We start from the raw sequence: 10,834 nt of genomic DNA, 5'->3' as shown, positions 1-10,834 counted from the left end.
TTAGTTTTTTAAGTTCCCTGTATATTCTGGTTATCAGTCCTTTGTCTGATGTGTAGCTGGCAAATATTTTCTCCCACACTGTGTATGATCTCTTCATTTTAAAGACCATTTATTTTGTGGTGCAGAAACTTTTTAGTTTTATGAAGTCCCATTTGTCCATCCTTTCTCTTAGTTGCTGAGCTGCTGGGGTTCTATTGAGGAAGTCCTTGCCTATACCTATTACTTCCAGAGTGTTTCCTGCTCTCTCCTGTACTAACTTCAGAGTTTTGGGTCTGATATAAGGTCCTTGATCGATTTTGAGTTGATACTAGTATTGTTTGATCAATGTAAGTTTGAAGTGTACTTGTCTGAGATAAGTATTGCTACTCTTGCCCATTTTCTAGAGCCATTTGCTTGGTAAATCTTCTTCCAGCATTTCACCCTTAGCCAGTGCTTGTTTCTGTCAATGAGATGGGTCTCCTGTAAACAACAGATTGTTGGATCTTTCTTTTTAATCCAGTTTGCCAAATGGTGTCTTTTGATGGGGGAACTAAGTCCATTAACATTCAGTGTTAGTATTGATAGGTATGTGGTGATTCCTGTCATTTAGTTGTTTTTGTTGTTTAAGAGTTTGAGTGTGTGCAGCTGAATCAATGTTACTCTCTGATTCCTTGTCTTTTCTTCTCCTGTGGTTTGGTGTTGCTTGTCCTCTCATGGTTTTGTTTGCTTTCATTTTCTGTGTGCAGAATTCCTTAAAGAATCTCTTGTAGTGGTGGCTTGGTGGTCATATATTGTTTTAGTCTCTGCTACAATATGGGTTCTATCCCCTACCACCTGACTGTCAGTACCTCTTAGCCCCATGGACCAGATTTCTGTACAATGTTGTTCTGGTATTCAATTAGACCTTCCCATGTCCCCACAGACTGCTAAATAGTCCTTTGCTGGAACAAAAAATACATAGGCAGGGACATACCTATGACCCTGCCAAGCTCGAAGCAGTTGCAAGAAGATGAAACATTTGTCCCAATCCTGGTTTTAGCGGGAGTCAGGGAGAACTTGGAAGAAAGTCCACGTAGGCATACCAAGAAACAGGCAAAATGAGGAAATAAGGCTGGAGCTCAAAAGATGTCCCACATTCAAACCATGATCAGAGGAAGAGATAAACTGATAAGTAAGGTACACAAAAAGGGAAACAGCCTATCAAAAGTAGCCTAACCTGAGATACAAAACCTAATCTCGACTTGTCTCAGTGTGCTATGTATCTTTGTGTAGCTGCCTGCCATTGTCGCTTCTTTTAATGGTGCCCTAATAAATCCTTGCACTTGTTTGCTCTGAGAGAGAGAGACAGAGAGACAGAGGGAGACAGAGAGAGCTAAGACAACATGCCTGGTCCCCTATTGCATGATGATTGAATGTGTCTACACTTTTATTGTACATCATCCAGCTTACTCACAATTCCCATGCACCAGGACTGGCTATGTGCTCTGTATTTAGCAATAGAACAGTGAACAAATGAATACAGGTGTAGAAGTAAAGGAAAATTTCCTCTCCATCCTCTTAAAGCTATTGGCAAAACTGACAAAGACAACTTAATTGAAAAAAAGACACAAATTTATTATGTGCATAGAAACAATCCCATAGTGTAATTATCCACCCACCCAATGTGATTCAGAAGCTCATATACCTCTTCCCTTTAAGGAAGCTGGGAGAACAGAATAATTTTGAGGGATCATAGATGATTATGACGGGAATTAATGGTTCCATGTAGAGAAATTAGCCTGCAAAGTAATTCTCCTTGGAATTTGAACAAGTCCCAGAGGTAGACATTATCTTATCATGAAAGTCCATCAGGGTGTGGTTATGTCCTTCAGGATCCTCTTCTGAAATAATAATGGGATTTCTGGGTGGGGACGGAAAGCAATAATGTTCTATTTATAGTCTGGTCTTAATGCAACTAAAGGAATTCCAGGGGGAGTCTCTCTGTTCTTGGGTGGGGAGAAGGAATTCAAGCTTAGAGGAAACTTGGTGTTGAACCTGCTTTTGAGGTCTTTACTTTTCTCTAGATCAAATTGCTCAGCGTGCCAAAAAAAAAAAAAATCCACCATATTTGGGTGCATTGTTCTCTGTTCTCTAACACCGAAGCTTTATCAGACAAGGTACAACCAGGAAAACAGAATCCACAGCAGGTATTATAAGATAAGTTAATATATATGTAGCTAAACAGGTATTTGATGAATGAAGGACAAAAAGAAACACTGGGTAACACACTGTTGGTTAGTGTAGAAGGAGAAGAGGGAGAGAAGAAGCAGTTAGAGACTTGACAGAGGACAAACCCACCCTGTGCAGTTGAGGCTCAGAGTGGAAGGATGAGCTGTCCAGCTAGTGCTGAGAAACCGGCTCTTCAGAGGCCCCCACGCAACTGAAAATTCAAACCTCTAGAGGAGGCAGAGGCTGGTGATGGCTGTTTTGAAGAATGGCAGTGATGCTGGTTCTGTGGGTGAAGGAAAATACTGGAAACTACAAGCAACTGCCACCCTGAACAAATAATTGCCACCAGGTATAACAATTGTTGATGGGAAGACACTGTTGGGTAAGCAATCCAAAGCAGCACCTTTCCTCTTCCAACCATAGGTATTTTGCTATCACCCCCTATTGGCAGAATTTAGGGATACAGCCCACAAGGGAGAAATAAATTTGCATCACAAAGAATATAGAACTGTGATTTTCAAGGGAGAGACAATAGTTTAATAATCAGCACATTTAATTCCACATCATATAGCAAGGAGAAGGGGTAAAATAAAGCAATGCTAATTCACTTGGATTAAATTCACTTTGTTGAGTGTAAGAAATATGGCTGACTGTGGTACACACAACTGTACACCTTGCAGTTGGGAGGTGAAGGTAGGAGGATAGTGAGTTCAAGGCCATCCTGGCTACATAGTGAGACACTGTTTAAAAGAGAGAGAGAGAACAAATGTGCAAAATATATGTAATTTACCATATACAAATTTCAATAACATGCAAAAACTGTACTAAATAGGAATATGACATATGTAATAAACTACTGAGCAGTCATGGAGTAATCTATGAAAATCTTAAGGATTGCTGGGTGTGGTGGCTCATGCCTGTGATCCCAGCTACTCAGGAGACAGAGATTGGGAGGATGGAGGTTCAAGGCCAACCGAGGCAAAAAGTTAGTGAGACCTAAGCCAGGTATCTGGTCCATATCTGCAATCCCAGTTACAGGGAGGCATAGGTAGGAAGATCACCATCCAAGGCTGACTCTGGGCAGAAGCACAAGACCCTATCCAAAAAGTAACTGAAGCAAAAAAGTGATGGGGTTATGGTTGAAATAGTAAAGCACCTACTTAGCAAGAATGAGGCCATTAGTTCAACCCCAGTACTACCACAGAAAAAAAAGAAAGAATGGAAGGAAGAGAGGGAAGAAGGGAGGGAGGGAAGGAGAGAAGGGGGGAAAGAAAAAGAAAGGAAGGAAGAATCTTAGAATAGTAATCTCTTTAGGGGAATGGCACAGGGAAAGGAGAAAAATGCAATATGAAGCAGACACAGGAGGCTTCTGCTGTATTCACAATTTGGTTTTGCACAAGCTGGGCAGTGGGTATCTGGGTGATTTTTCTGAAATCCTTTATATATTTGTATGAGTCAGCAACATTTTCATTAAAAACTTGGAATATGCATTTGTTTTTAATAAGTGAGTGCTTCATAAGGAAACTCCACAGGGCTTTGATATTTCTAAGCTGCCAGCAGGTTATTTCTTTAAATGCAGAATGGCCTCCCTCTTCTTTTCCTCCAAATGACAAAAGCCAGCCATTACCCTCCACAGAGCTACTGCTGCTCATTTTGTTATTTGAGGTTGTTATACCCAAAACTGGCACAAGAACTGTACCCTGCCTGAAGAAAAGTACATAAGGCCTTTGTGTTCAGAGTTTTGTGCAGAATTAGATAAGGCTAATAAGAATAAGGACGAACATTTGTCCAAACTATGGAAATCCAACTCAAAACAAACTACAACAGAATATAGCACTCCTCAGCTCACAGAACTGGAAAGTTTTGTGGAATTCTAGTTTCACCTGGCTGAATCCAGGCACATAAAAGATACGCTCAGAGGTTTCTAGCTCCTTTGTGATATCCTTGGCTAAGATTTTTTTTCAATTGCAGTGAAGATAGCTCCTGGGAGTTACAAATTTCATTGTTCCTCATGCCTGTGGTCAAAGAAGATACTGCTTCTTTTCTAATTGTCAAGTCACAGTGAAGGATCTTCTCTGACTTGGCTTCACACATGTGAACAGCCCTGCATGGATTTCTGAACCCAGAGGCCTTATCTGGCCTGAGTGATATTCCACACACCTTGGAGCCAACAGGGATGATCCCTAACCAAACTACAAGTACTGAGTTCCTTTTTAGAGAGAAGAGGAAAGGCAGGTCTGGCAGAGAGGCATGGAACACACCACAGGAAGCTGCAGGCAGTCTCTCAGTGTCATGCCTGGTTGACTCCCTCAATCACTTGACTTTCTCTTTCCAGGAGAATCAATGCCGTGAAGCAGAACAGCTTGCATTTCTGGAGATCTTTAGGCTCCCTGACGTATTTCACGTACACTTTTTTTCTTCCTTCTTAGACTTTTTATTCTTCCACTTAATTTTTTTATACTCTTACTTGATCAACTTTTCTAATATATCTGATTTCCTTTCAAATCAGTGAGATGTGGGGCTGGGAATGCAGCTCAGTGGTAGAGTACTTGCCTAGCATGTATGAGGCTTTGGGCTTGATTCCCAGCACAGAAAATACATATGTGTGCTATTCTGAGTCCATGTGTGTGTTAATATAGTCAACTCAAGTCAGTGAGATATTTAGAATAAGCTTCTAACCATGAAGTGTGAGCTAAGAGTTGAGCGGAAGAATGGAGCGCACAACTGTTCTCCAATCACATGCTTCCTGCTTCCATTTTTATGTCAAGAGTATATTTTATACCTGGGTGTGGTTGGTTCACACCTGAAATCCCAACTACTTGGGAGGTGGAGATGTTATCTGGACAATGAAAGAATTCCACTTCATTTTGTAGGGTCTATAGAACTATTGTGTCCCAAATACAGAGATATAGAGCCCAATTCAGAGCTACCTACTCCTCTGTTCTTAGTAATTTTCTCAGTTCATTCTGCACCTTTGTTCCAGGAACTGACCTATACATTAGAAATACATCAAAGAAGAGCAAATATGATCTGTGTCTTCAAGAAACCCAGTTTATGAAACCATATACTCTTGACTCTAAAGTCAGGAGCGAGAAAAGGGTGTGCACTCTCTCCACTCTTATTCAACATAAACTTGGAATTCCTGGCCAGAACAATAAGAGAGGAAGAAGAAATAAAAGGAATACAAATAGGAAAGGAAGAAGTCAAACTATCCTGACTTGCAGATGATATGATCTTATACTTAAAAGACCTAAAAAACTCCACCAAAAGAACTCCTAGACATCATAAACACCTTCAGGAAAATAGCAGGATACAAAATCAATTTATAAAAATCAGTTGCCTTACTATACACCAAGAATGAACAGACTGAGAAAGAATATAGGAAAATAATTCCATTTACAATAGCCTCAAAATAACCAAATACCTAGGAATAAACTTAACAAAGGATGTGAATGACCTCTACAATGAAAACTATAAACCACTGAAAAAAAAATCAAAGAGGACTACAGAAAATGGAAAGCTCTCCCATGTTCATGGATTGGCAGAATCAATGTTGTGAAAATGGCTATATTACCAGAAAAAAAACTACATGTTCAATGCAATCTCCATCAAAATTCCAATGACATTCATCACACAGATTGAAAAATTAACCCCAAAGTTCCTTTGGAAGCACAAAAGACTGTGAATAGCGAAGGCAATACTGAGCAAAAAAGAGCAACGCTCAATTGTGCAGGTACCACAATACCCAACTTCAAACTATATTATAAAGTCATAGTAGAAAAAAGAATGTGTGGTACCAGCACACAAACAGACACGAAGATCAGTGGAACAAAAAAGAAGACCCAGATATGAATCCATGCAGCTATACCCAACTGATTTTTTACAAAGACACCAAAAACATATATGAAGAAAGGACAGCCTTTTCAACAAATACCGTTCAGAAAACTGAATATCTACATGCAGAAAACTGAAACTAGATCCATGTCTTTCATCCAGTACAAGTATCAACTCAAAGTGGATTAAGCTAGTGCAAGAAAGAGAAGGGAATACACTGGAATTAATTGGCATAGGCAAGGACTTCCTAAATATTTCTTTTTTTTTGGTGGCACTGGGGCTTGAACTCAGGGCCTCACACTTGCTATGCAGGCACTCTTACCACTTGAGCATTTCCACCAGCAATAGAACTCAAATGGTTCAACAACTAAGAGAAAGGATTAACAAATGGTACTACATGAAACTAAAATACTTCATTTGGTAGAAGAAATGGTTATCAGATTGCAGAGACAGCCCACAAAATGGGAGAAAATCATTGCCAGCTATACATCTGACAAGGGATTAATAACCAGAATATACAGGAAGCTCAAAAAACTATACTCCCAAAAAGTCAAAAATAAAGAAATGAGCAAATGCCCAGAGCAGAGCTTTTCCAAAGGAAGAAGTCCAAATGGCCAAAAAAACACATGAAAAATGCTCAACATCCCTGGCCATAAAAAAATGCAAATCAAAACCACATTAAGATTCCACCTCACTCCTATTAGAATGGCTACGGTCAAGAACACAAAGAGCAACAAATGTTGTAGAGGATGCACAACCACTATGGAAAACAGTATGGCGACTCCTCAAAAACTAAAAGTAGATCCAGCAATTCTACCCTTAGGGATAAACCTGAAGGAATGTACGTCAGGTTACACAGTAAAGGCACCTGCACACCCATGTTTATTGCAGCACTATTCACAATAGCTAAGCTATGGAAACAGTCAAGATGAACCACCATTGATGAATGGATTAAGAAAATGTATTTATATACAAAGGAATTTTATTCAGCCATAAAGAAGAATGAAATTTTGTCATTTGCAGGTAAATGGATGGAACTGGAGATCATCATTGTAAATGAAGTTAGCCAGGTTCAGAAAGCCAAAGGCTATATGTTTTCTCTCATATGTAGAATACAGACCTAATACAAATAAAAGCAATATTATGGAAAACAGGTCATGCTAAGGGGAGGTTACATATGAGAAAGGAAGGGTAAAAGAAGAAAGTTAAGAAGGTGAATATGGTTGATGTACTTCCTATACAAGAGTGAATATAGAATTTTTAAACCTGTTGACATCACCATAAGAAGGGGACTAAGGTAGAAAGAAGAAAAATAGATTGGGAGATGAACCAATTTGGGTTATAATATATATATACAAGGATATGTCACAATGAAACACTCTGTATAGCTATCTTAAACAAAAATAAAATGTCTTTTTTTTTTACAAAAATGGAGAACAGGAAGGCAAAACAGGTCCTGCCTGGGGGGCTGGTACCAGTGGGAGGGGGAGGATGTGGAAGAAAATGGAAAAATGAGACCTGTTGAAACTATGTCAGGAAAGGGGGTATGATGGATAAAGGAGAATGATGGATGGGGTAAGTTCAACCATGATATATTGTAAGAACTTTTGTAAATATTTCAATGTACCCCCAGCACAACAATAATAAAAAATGAAAAAAGAGGCCCAGTTTAATGGTAAACAAATCAAAATATGGCATAGGAGTTAGACTCAAGACCTCACATTTGTCTTTTGCCCTCCCACTTGACCTATATCCTCACCCCTTTGGCTTTTAGTTTGTTTTGCAGTTAGGGTCTTGTGCTAACTTTGCTGAGGCTGGTCTCAAACTGCAATTCCCCTGCCTTTGCTCCCTATGTAGCTGGAATTACAAATGTAAACAACTATACCTTGCTTGTTTTGAGATAGGGTCCAACTATGTTTTTTGCCCAGGCTGACTTGGGAGCATCATCCTGCTGTTTTACCCACTGCCCACCATGGATCAAACTGCCTCAGTCCCTTCTGACTCATCGCTGGGTTGCATTAAAAAGAAAAGGTTAGTTCAAGAAGAATTATTTAGAAGGTAACACACATGCACAGGAAAGCAATGCAAGTCAACTCCCTGTATAGCTATCCTTATCTCAACCAGCAAAACCCTTGGTCCTTCCTATTATTCCTTATACTCTCTCTTCAACAAAATTAGAGATAAGGGCAAAATAGTTTCTGCCTGGTAGCAAGGGGGTAGGGGGGGAGAGGGAGGAGGTAGTGGGGAGGTATGGGAGGGGTCAGGGGGAAGGGGGTAGAAATGACCCAAACATTGTATGCACATATGAATAAAACCTCCTACTCTGCCCTACTACTCTTGCCTCTTGGAAAGACTTTTGCCATTCCACCTTCTGCCCCAGAGGAACCCAGTATGGCTTGATTGCTCTCTTCAGGCGTGTGTGTGTGTGTGTGTGTGTGTGTGTGTGTGTGTGTGTGTGTGTGTGTGTGTGTGCTGGTTAGCATCCAAGCCTTTCACAAGTCTCCCACTTGTCCATTCTGCTATCAATTAAAGTTTCCCAGGCTATCAAAAACACCCACTGCTCCTCTAAGGAAATAAGGAAATGTCTCCCACTGGTACCTATCCATCCTTGGTGTACAGGCTTCCTTTTTCTTGAGGGGCCAAGAGGATTTATGCAAAAGTTTTCATGACATCCTATTAACATTAGAGCAAGCACTCCCTAGTTTGGGAGAGGTCCTTAAATAGGTTCTACTGCCTTCAGGCTCTTGGAGACCAAATAAAAGAGAAAAGGAAATACCTGTTTGTTCTGTGTTTTGTATTTGTGTATCATGTTTAACAAGATTTTCCATTCCATCTTTCTATTCCACACCCTTTGAGAAATCTTGCCAGTCCACACAATCTTTCTAGACTCTGAGGGAGGGCAGGGAAATGCTGCTGGCACTACTACCACTGCATGAATGGCAGGGACACCATACCTCCTCCAGTGCCCAACTGTACAGCCGCCAACTCTGCCATGATGGGGTTAGGCTGGCAGGTATGGGGTGTGTGTTTGGACTGCACTGTGCTGTGCTCTGCAAGCCACCTGTCCCTCTAGGCTAATCGCTCTGCCCCTATTTATCCTTTTTTGCCCACAGGGGAATGAAGGGTGAGGGCACTGACCCAGAACCCTTCAGGGACAGATAAGAAGTTTTTTAAAAATCCTAGGAGGTTTAAGGCGATCTGTTGTGTATTGCATAAAAATAAAAAACCCTCATTCCATCTTATTATTTCCCAGGGAAAACTGTAATTAAACTATTGCTTAAAGGCTTATCTGAGGGTATTCTAAATTGATGTAATTCTTGTATTATTTTTATGTATTACTCTATCAAGAATTGGGGAAAAACTTCATTTGCTCCTCAAATTCAAAAAAAATTTTAAAAAGACTAGCTAACTGTACCTATCTTTCATTTTTCTTTCCTTTATTTTCAGCTCATTTTTAAGCTCATTTTATGTGCACTTCAGTCTCATTATGCCTAATTTAAAACTTTTTTGTGTATATGTGTGTGAACTTCTTTAGGATGACTCTTATTCTGCAGTTAATAAAGAGCTGTTTCCTTTGTCATTTCCCCCACTCTCACCTCTGCTGCCACTACTTTAAAAAAAATTATTCTACCAAGGTTCTTATCTCAGCCAGGTCTAACTAAAATGCAGGCATTCCGGAATTAGCTTTCAGACTCTGGACTCAAATGAAAAAGGTATTATTTTGTACTCAAAGTTCTGCTATAACTGTTTAAGTGGGGACTTGCAAAAGGGATCTTAAAGTTTGATTATTTAAACAAAGGGTCTTAATCTGTTTCATTCTGTCATAAATATAATTTGGATTCAACTCTTTTACAATATATGGATCTCTTAACAAATGTGGTTTTGTAAATTGTTTTTGCATAGAGTAACAATTTAAGATTCCTTTTCTTCCTGGGTCTTCATTGAAATATAAGGTTACTAAAAGTATTTATTTTATTTTTAAGAAAGTCAGCAAATACGAAAAGTTAAAGGGAAAAGAAAATGCTTTTCAATGAGGAACGATTTTGAAAAGTAAGTTTTGTCCTAAAGGACTGTTCCAAAATGAAAAAAAGAATAGGATAAAAACTAAAAAACTCAAAAAGTTCATAAAAGTATGGGTAGGTCTTATGGAGAATATAAAAAATGGAGCTTATAAAAGGTTCATGTATGTGATTAAATTGACTCTGATTAAAAGGTTGTCTAAAGGATTTCCTAAGGTCAAGAGTTAATGCACTGTTTTAGAACTGGCACCTGATTCTCTATGTCAGAATACTATCTTAAGAATACTGTTCTGCTCTTAGTAACATTTGTTCTTTGAAAATACCATGGCATAAAGGAAACATTTTGTATTTTATCCAGATAATTACTTACGTTTTCTGCAGATTTTGTCAGAAAACTGAATCTTAACTCAATCAAATTTCATTATTCATTTAAATATGTGCATATACCAAAATCTTTTAAATGATCACCTTATAACTGTGGTTAAACAAACAGCCATTATATTAAGTGACTTCAGTACATTTAGTGCTTTATATATATCTGTGACTAAAAGTATGTGGAACTGTGTGTCTAAATTTTATGAAAATGTACAAATATTTGCAGAGTTAAAAAATGTGTAAGTTAAAATCATATAAAATGACCAGCCAATGTGCTCTTTTATCCAAAATGCATCACATTGAAACCTTACACCTTACAGCATTTTAAGAGGAAATTAACTTCTGAAAAGCAAAATAAAAAGGTTCAAGAGACAAGGACTTAAAACTTGTAACTGATGAAAACTGTCACCAGGATTGTT

The 10,834-nt window shown here is 38.9% G+C and overlaps 1 long non-coding RNA gene across 3 annotated transcripts in view; it reads left to right on the top strand.

Annotated features, from left to right (window-relative positions):
* Positions 1–10,834, top strand: part of LOC141423379 (uncharacterized) — a 56,909-nt gene that overhangs the window by 18,884 nt on the left and 27,191 nt on the right. For all 3 annotated transcript variants that reach the window (XR_012448187.1, XR_012448186.1, XR_012448184.1), the window contains exon 2: positions 5,171–8,052. This is a non-coding gene — a long non-coding RNA (uncharacterized lncRNA). The remainder of the gene's footprint in view (positions 1–5,170; positions 8,053–10,834) is intronic.

This window comes from Castor canadensis, chromosome 1 (genome assembly GCF_047511655.1).
Source record: "Castor canadensis chromosome 1, mCasCan1.hap1v2, whole genome shotgun sequence".
In the NCBI taxonomy this organism is placed as follows: domain Eukaryota; kingdom Metazoa; phylum Chordata; class Mammalia; order Rodentia; family Castoridae; genus Castor; species Castor canadensis.
This window is presented reverse-complemented; position numbering and strand designations above follow the sequence as displayed.